Source organism: Onychomys torridus, chromosome 3, assembly GCF_903995425.1.
Source record: "Onychomys torridus chromosome 3, mOncTor1.1, whole genome shotgun sequence".
NCBI classification, from domain to species: domain Eukaryota; kingdom Metazoa; phylum Chordata; class Mammalia; order Rodentia; family Cricetidae; genus Onychomys; species Onychomys torridus.
In genome coordinates, this window is record NC_050445.1 from 49,640,610 (window position 1) to 49,649,688 (window position 9,079).

Below are 9,079 nucleotides of genomic sequence, written 5' to 3' on the forward strand. Positions count from 1 at the left end.
CATGTGCCACCACTGCCCAGCTGACATTATTATTTTTTGGAGGTGAACATTACTGAAAATAATCCTAAAATCCTAACATTTTCATAGACAGTTTTCAAGAGGGCATCTTGAAAAAGTGATGTCTAGAAATATTTATCTTGGTTTACTTTGTTTCAGTTCTATGTGGCTGGAGTATTTTTCCTACGTATATGTCTTTGCATGACATGTATTCTGGACCCAAGGAAACCAGAAGGGAACATTACATCCAGTGAAACTGAAGTTGCAGACAGTTGTGAGGCACTAAGTAGTTGCTGGGAATCAAATGCAAGTCCTCTGGAAGAGCAGTCAGTGCATGTGACCACTGATCATCTTTCAAGTCCCAGAAATATAGTTTACACGGAATCTTTAGAATGACTATTTCACACTGCTTCCTTATATAAATTGCTTTCACATGAACACAAAAGTGAAAGGAGCTCTGGAAGTAATTGATGCACTTGACTTGCCTTTTATCCCACTCTGGTGATGTTGCATTTAGCTCTCTTGTGGTGATATATTGTGTGCCCTAATAAAATATCTCTGAAGATCAGAGAACAGAACAAGCTTCTAGATTAAACATAGAAGCCAGGCAGTGGTGGCACACTCCTTTAATCCTAGCACCCAGGATGCAGAGATCCCTCTGGATTTCTGTGAGTTCAAAGCCATCCTGAACTACATAAGATTGACACAGTCTAGGAGAGAAACAGAGGCAGGCAGTGGTAGCACACACCTTTAATCCCAGCACTACGAAGGAAGTAATGGCCCAGCATAGAAAGGTATATAAGGTGTGAGGAGATAGGAATTGAAGGCTTTTCAGGCTGAGGAGTCCTAGAGGTAAGAGCTGACAGTGGCTTGTTCCTTTGAATCTCTGATCTTTCAGCATTTACTCCAATATCTGGCTCGAGGACTTTTATTAAAGACCATTTAGAAATGCTATACTCCCCTAGTCCTTAAACATTTTAGGAAGTACTGCCATCAAATATGGAACTCCTACCAGAGTTCACTAAATCCCATGGTGTTTAGGGTATCTACCAATAACTTGCAAAACCCAAAAACTACTTGTGCCTTTTCAGTATAATAACGTATGAAATGTGACAAGTGAGTTGGTTAAATAATTAAATAAGTGAAAATAGAGAGGTAAGGTAGTCAGACAAGAATGAAGACTTTGATCTTGTTCTCACCACATTAAAGCCAGCAACCAAAATTTATACCACCACATAATGGGAAGAGGTGACTGATACACTGTCATATAAATCCACTCCAAGGAGTTATATGTGCCAAGAGTTTTCAGTGTATTTTTGCAAATGTCCTGAATATGCTGTGCTTCCTTCTTGTTTACATCAAACAGGCATCTAAGATAGACACACTGGTTCTCTGGAAACAAATTCAGAATATAAGAGAACCCCTGTTATCAGACCATGGCCACACTTTCTAATTTTGTCTTCTGTAATGCAAAATCATTCTAACCAGAATTAGACTGTTTGTATGAGATGAATTAAGTAAACCTTGGATGGTACAACATTTTATGTATTTTCACTGAACATATGATAAAGTATACACAGATACAGAAGTACGTTGACATTTATCTGGAGATATCAAGTGTCTAATTAGAGTTGTTAATGGTATACCAAAATTATTTAAAAATATTGCCATTTATTTATCAGAAAGTATTTTTTTGTTTGACAAGAGACTGTGACCTGGCATTCCTATTCATATATTCTTGGAAATCCTCAATTTCATTTTTATATACAGATTTTACTTAAGCTGCATTTGAAAATAAAAGAAAGTCATTATCATTAAGATGTTATGAAGAAAAGTGCTCTGTCTATAGTCATTTTTCAATGCTGTTCTCTTTACTCCTCAAATAATTTTCTAAATGTTAAAATAAAGCAATAGAAAAATCATAAGAGAATCGGGTATTGGGCTTTAAAAAAATGCCAGGCAAGACTGTAGAAAAAGGAAGGCAGGTTTAAGTATGCACACATCACAATATGAAGCAATGTGGCATCCAATGTCAATGTCAGGAAGAGGCCAGCATCAGTGTGACTCAGAAGGCATGCAATGCCTGTACAAATAAGAAGCTGCCTTGCTAGACACTGGAAAAGCCTACAATATTAATTTGTCAAACAGCTCACCAGTGTGTCAGAAAAAAAGGGGCATGTGGTCACTGAATATTTTGTCAGAGCTTTGCACAAGAGAAATAATAACAACAGCAAAAGAATCATCTATATGGTGGACAGGTGCATAATTACAATATAAATTAAATGTATATTCCTATAAAAGTACATTAAAACACCAGCTCTATATATCTTAGTTAATGTCACCTTTAGATATTTAATCTAAATTATATATTTGTATAATAGCATAATCTAAACATACTGCTACATTGTAATACAATGCTGTATGAAATGACTAATCCCTATAATAATGAGAGCACATGACTATTAGCACAGTCAAGAGAAATGTTAAAGTATTGTTTTCCAAATGGAAGAATATTGAACCATATATTTTCTCACAAAATTATCCTGAGACCATAACCAAGGACACATACATTTTACATAAGTTACCTTTTCCTCTATCTATCTGTAAGTTTTTTATAAATAAAATTGCAATTGTAGTTGATACTTGGAATCTAATTATGAAACTGTTTCCCTAATTTGCTTCATTGAAAAAGAGTTTAAAATATCTTGGTGTGAATTTTGTTTTTTACTGTGAATATTCTGAAGCATTATGTAAATAGAATCATTACTAATTATTGGTGAAATTTTTAAGGCCACCCCATGTATTTAAAAGGGAGGTTTATTTTGTGGGGTAACTTACAAATGAAGGGATAGGTAGGTTGTAGGGTCTGGCAAAGGAATGGCACAGTCTGGTGGTGTTCTCTGGAGAACTCTGCTTGGTCTATTTCCAGCATCCAGGATCCAGGGGCCAGGCACCAAGAGCTCCTTGGCATCTCCATCCTGGGTCTTCAGCATACTCTCTCAGGCCCGCCTTGTAGGAGTGACCATTATTGAGGCCTCAATAATTGTTGGAATTTCCGTTCAAGGCTGGAATGGCTACCCACTACAACCAATCATTTCAACAGTGAAAAGAACAGTTACAACTTTAGGCAAAGATCATAGTTTTCAAGGATTGTTCTCTCCCTCCTAGTCCTTCCCTTTCTCTTTCTTTTTGCATTTTGCGCCCCGCCCCCCGTATCAGTTGAAGTAACGGAACTATGACATGTAAGTTTTCAAGATCCCAGAGAGAAGAAAATGTGGTTATTCTAGTTGAACTTCTGCAACTGCAATATCCTGGGCACAGAATCAAAGGTAAAGTTCACACCTCTCTACTTAACATCTGTGACTAAAGAAATGGGAAAATACTGTTAGGATTGTGTGCAATCCATTGGGGAAAATAGAAATTTCAAGAGCAAAATATTAAAAGTCAGATAAATTAAGGATCTGATACAGAGATAACATTTCGCTTCGTGGCAAATTCTGATGATACATTGTTTATGAGGTTCTAAAAAACTGTATGAATGTTCCATTAAACATATTAGATATTTTACCAATTGCAAAATTTATATTTCAGGATTTACAAAGCATACAATGATGAATGATGTATGAATACCAGCCTGGTCTCTATGTTACATCACACTAGCAGTTCATCAAAATATCATCACAATTTGAGAAACACATGAGATAGTAACAAATAGGTAGAATGTGAAGAAAATGAAATGGTACAGTATACATCGACAGTAATTGTGGAAAGCAGAAAACATGGCTTAAAAACAAAACAGAAGTAGCATTACCGTAGGATCCAGAAAATGCTTTAGTCCAAAGACATGTCTGCTCTCATATATTCATTGCAGGATCATTCATAAAAGCTAAGACATGGCAGCAAACCAAGGAGTCACTGATGATGACTATATAGACAAAAATGTAACACTCAGTAATAGAGTATTCATGCATAAAAAGGAGATAGTGCATGTTATAAAACAGATAAACTTTAAAAGCACTGGTAGAAAGAAACCATGTAAACAAAGACAAATGCTCTATGAGTTTATTGATAAGTGATATCTGAAGAAATTGAACTTCGAAAGTAGAATGAGGTAATAGAAGTATTGGATATGATGAAGTTCTGGTAGAAGTTGCATACTATCTTATATGATGGATAAGTTCTGAAGATCAAGTACATTGTAGTAACTACAGCCAATTATACTGAATTGCATATTTGACATTTTCTAACAAATTCAAATTCACTTACCCTAAAAACAGTTAATATATAAAGTTTTAAAAGGTAAATCAATGGGACTGTTAATCATTTCACAATATAATAGCATTTTCTTACTATTTTAGCTTACTCTCCCTAGGTTGAGTTGTAAAGGAAACTCTAAGTCTGAAAATAAGGCACGGAAAATAATTCATATTTTTGTTATAATTTATCAATTTATTATTAGTAACCATTCCTTACTATACCTCATTTATAAACTTAGCTTTATTATAAACTTTACAGCTAAAAACAGTATACATATATGCATTTGTATGGATACATGTATAGTTCAGAATCATGTGTTGTTTCAGACACCAAATGGGGATCTGAAACAGATTGCCTATGAATAAATAGATATTTATTTTAGATAAATATATAAAAGAGTCTCAATAAAACAAAATAGAATAACTAAGGAAACAAAAACATGCTGACAGATTTATAAAAAGCACAAACCTACCAGTGATCAAAATATATCATTTATGGATACATATACATAAAATATCATTCACCAAGAAGAATTATGTCAATATTCACAATGGGCAAAATCATAGAATCAGACCAGGAGTCTATCAGCTGAAATGTGAAAAGTATATGAGTTTTACTCAGCCATTAGGAAGAATGAAATTATGTCATTTTCAGAAAAAAATGAATTGGAAACACGACATTCAGCAGTAAAATATATCAGACAGACAATTATTACATAGTTTCTATCATAAGTAAAAGCTAGAAAACTATAAAATAACAGGAAAGTGTTGGTGACATAGGACAACAGAAAACAGGGAAATAAGAATGAATAACAAAGGAGGTTATGATGAAAAAAGTACATTATGTGCAAAGGTGAAAATGTCATAAGGAAATCCCTCACTTCACATACTTCACATTTCTGGTATGCACTAATAGGACATTTTTCTGAGAATTTTAGTGGATAAGCATAACACTATGGGGTAATAGCCAGTATTCTACAGTCTCCAGATCTACATAGCATGGAGGTAAGTAATGACTGTATTGGTAGTACATCCCTGTAGAAATTTGTACCCTGGTCCCAGTCTTAGAGAACAAAAGAAGACCAAGTTGATGAAAATCTGCAGCTTTTTGTTCAAGAACTGTAAGAGATGATGAACTTCAAGAAATTGGTATTGTGTCCTTCATTCCAGGAGAGTAGTGGATGCTTGATTGTAATCATAGAACCTTGTGGTGGGATGTGATGGAGAACTATAGAAACGCTTGCTCAGTTGAAGCATTCAGCTACTAAGATAAAAGTGATCCTCAAGGAGCAAGAACAAGAGCTGTGGTTGACAGAGGGGTAGAATCTATATTATAGCTTTCCTCTGGCTGATTACCCACTCGATAAATCAGTGATATGTCAAGAAAGCAAAGGCAAGTTTTAAAGGGAATTTAGATTATCCTTTAAAAAGTTTACAATGGAGAAGCTCTACCAAGACATGAAGAAAAATCTCAACCCTTTAGAAAAGAAATGTTCAATGAGTAAAATTCACATGGTGAAACTTGGACTCTTAATTTTGACTTACTTAACTATAACATAAATTAACTGAAAAAAAAAGCTCCTGAATACAAAAAGGTGAGAAAGCCTTCAAAAATAAGTTACATTTTATTGGACACAAAAATAGTGATATAAGAAATAAACTGTGTGATGGTTGTGGGAAAGCTCTTTTGTAATTCACAAAACTCAACTGTGGTCCACTAGTCACTGCAGAAAAACATTATAAATGCAGTCATTGTGGGACCATATTCACATAAAAATTTAAAAATTAACAGGTGATATCATACATCTGTAAACTTGTTTAGGTAGAAGTAATAAGGCAAGACCTTCATTATAATTCATCCCTTTATAAGCATTCTAGATTTTATGTTGGGGAAAAACTCCACCAGTGTACTTTATGTAACAAAGCCTGTGGTATTGCCTCTGTGCTTATCTCAAATCCAAAAATATGCACAGGATGAAAATCATAGGGACATACTGAAGGTGGAAAAGCCTTCATCCTGAAATCCTATACCCTTTGACATCAACTCTCCCTTAAGAGAGGCAATGTCCATAAATGTAGCAATTGTGATAAAGCATTTTCCAATAAGTCAACTCTTATTACACATCAGACAATGAATCCATACCTAATGTTTATTTTGTGACTATAAAAAGGTCTTTAGTTTAAAAGTATATATATATCAGACAATTCCTAGAGAAAAGTCCAATTTGAATAAATACTGAACACATGATTCCCATAAAAGCAATCTGTGCCAATCACATTTAGGCAATGGTAATAAATTTTATCAGAAATAAGTAATACTGAATTAAATATAATATAACATAGAGTGTGTGATGTAGATATAAACCAATGAACAAGAGAAACTCTATTGTATCATTTTTAACAACTATGTCAATTTAAAATATACTTTTATCCACCAATACTGAATTATCTCTACTAATTCTTCAGTAGCATAACGTAATGAGATTCATAAATCCATAACATAGGAGTGAGAGGCAGGGGGATTATTTGAGTCTAGGAGTTAGTCTGAACAAAATGAAAACTAAAAGTTCACTTAGAAAAAAAATCATACTTATTTTTCTTCCACTCCTAACACATATATATATATAATTTATCAAGTAAGAAAGTGTAGTTTAATATGCAGCTTGAATTTTAACACTTTCTTCCAATTGTAAGCATGTTAAGGGTCAAGACAGTGTTTACTAAATCTGTCTTATTAATTATAGAAGTGAATATTTCATGCAAAATGTTTTATCATGTATGTAAACAGCCAAGTCTAAATAGCTACTAATTGAGAAAAAGACAGTTGTGTTCTATGTCACAGTAAGTTTTAAATTGAAATTCTTTACTCATTAAAAGGAACATTTTACTTTACAAAAAAGAAACAGATAAAGTAGTTCTAAATTCTAAAAAATGAAATGAAACATTCAAGTAACTTTAATAGTTGTAAACAAGAGCTTAGAAATTCATATTCTGAGATAAACAGGAAATTATTATGTAAATCACTGAAGAAAAAGTAATTTTATTTATAATATTTTTAATATATATGTATATATATATACATATATGTGTGTGTGTGTGTGTGTGTGTGTGTGTGTGTGTGTGTGCATATGCATGTATACACCTTAAAGTTATGTCACTGGGGCTGATAATACTGCCCCCAAGAACCATAAACAAGCAGTACTCCAGAACCAGGAAGGAAAAAATCTTTTAGTATGATTGGTCAGGTAGTGTAAAGGATTCCTAAAACAATACAGACTACAGCTGCTGCTCCTGTACCTTCTCTGATACGCCCCATTGCTGACAGACAGCACCACACACTTAGGGCACAGGCATCCTATGATTTGAGCTTGATATAATCTGAAAGGCCCCTTCCTGAAGTCTAGCTTATATAGTACCAGAAAATAGTATACAAGCTGCCAAAGGACAGAAGCAGTTAATAATCCTATTCAGCTGTACCACTTATAAACCATAAAATTGACCAGCATGACAAGATATTTGTAAATGTATAACAAATGGCACTCCTATGATTGTGATCACCAACAGCTGTGTAATCAGACTGAAGGAACACTCAAGAGTAGAGCAACCATGCCTGGTACTAAAAATCTAGCCATGTTCCTGGTGATAGTAAGGCCATGGGTCTTAGTAAAGAATCTGCTATCAACCACTTTCTAGACCAGCATAATTTCTAACTTCATTCTAAAACTCATTCTTATACCACAGATAAGAGTAGCTACCACTCCTTATCAAAAAACCTTCTCTTTACAGCAAATGGAAAACCATCACAGAAAATTGCAACTGGAAACATAGACATGATTGCATAAACAGGATTTGAAAAATGGCAGTATCAATTGTTTTGTTAATACAGGAGGAGAAAGTCTCATAGGGTCACACCCCTGTAAAAGGAACTGTAAGTAAATGATGACAGATGCGATTTACTCTCTTCTAGCGAAGAGCCCCTTAATTGGTAGTTCAATACAAGGTGGTAAACCCTGAAACCATAAACACAGAAATTACAAAAAATGGACCCAGTTTTATTTGTATATTTGTGCATACATAAACATGTATATATATATATATATTTATTTATAAATATACATATAAAGTCAGGGAAGGTGTTGGATGGAAGGTGTTGAAGGTACTACTTGGGAGGTGTTGAATGTGGTAGAGAGGAGAGGAAAGGGGGAAGGAATATAAATTTATTTCAATTCAAAAATTATAAGAATCAAAATAAAAAAAGCTAACTCCAAGTTTCAAGTGCATACACTTGATTTGCAGCAAAGGCTCTATAACAGTGCAATAGGAAATGGATAGTGTCATAAGTACATACTGATACTAGAAAGTGAACATGGAAACCAAGAGTGGCTCATTCTAGAAGAACACAACTTGATACAGAAAGCATACTGAAGTGTCTCCATTATCTTTTGTAAAAGGAAGAAATAGCACATTTTTAACCTATAATTCTTTTATTCAAACAGATGAACAGAACATAATCTTTGATATTTGATACTGATGCTACAAGAACATCATGTAAAAATTTAATTTCAGATGAGCTGGGCGGTGGTGGCACATGCCTTTAATCCCAGCGCTTGGGAGGCAGAGGCAGGTGGATCTCTATGAGTTTGAGGCCAGCCTGGACTACCAATTGAGTTCCATGAAAGGCGCAAAGCTTCACAGTGAAATCCTTTCTCAAAAAACCAAAAAAGAAAGAAAAAAATTTAATTTCAGATGAATAATACATTCATAAATAACTCCTTATAATGACTTGTATACTTATAACCAGTATACTCTCTATCATGTGTAAACAA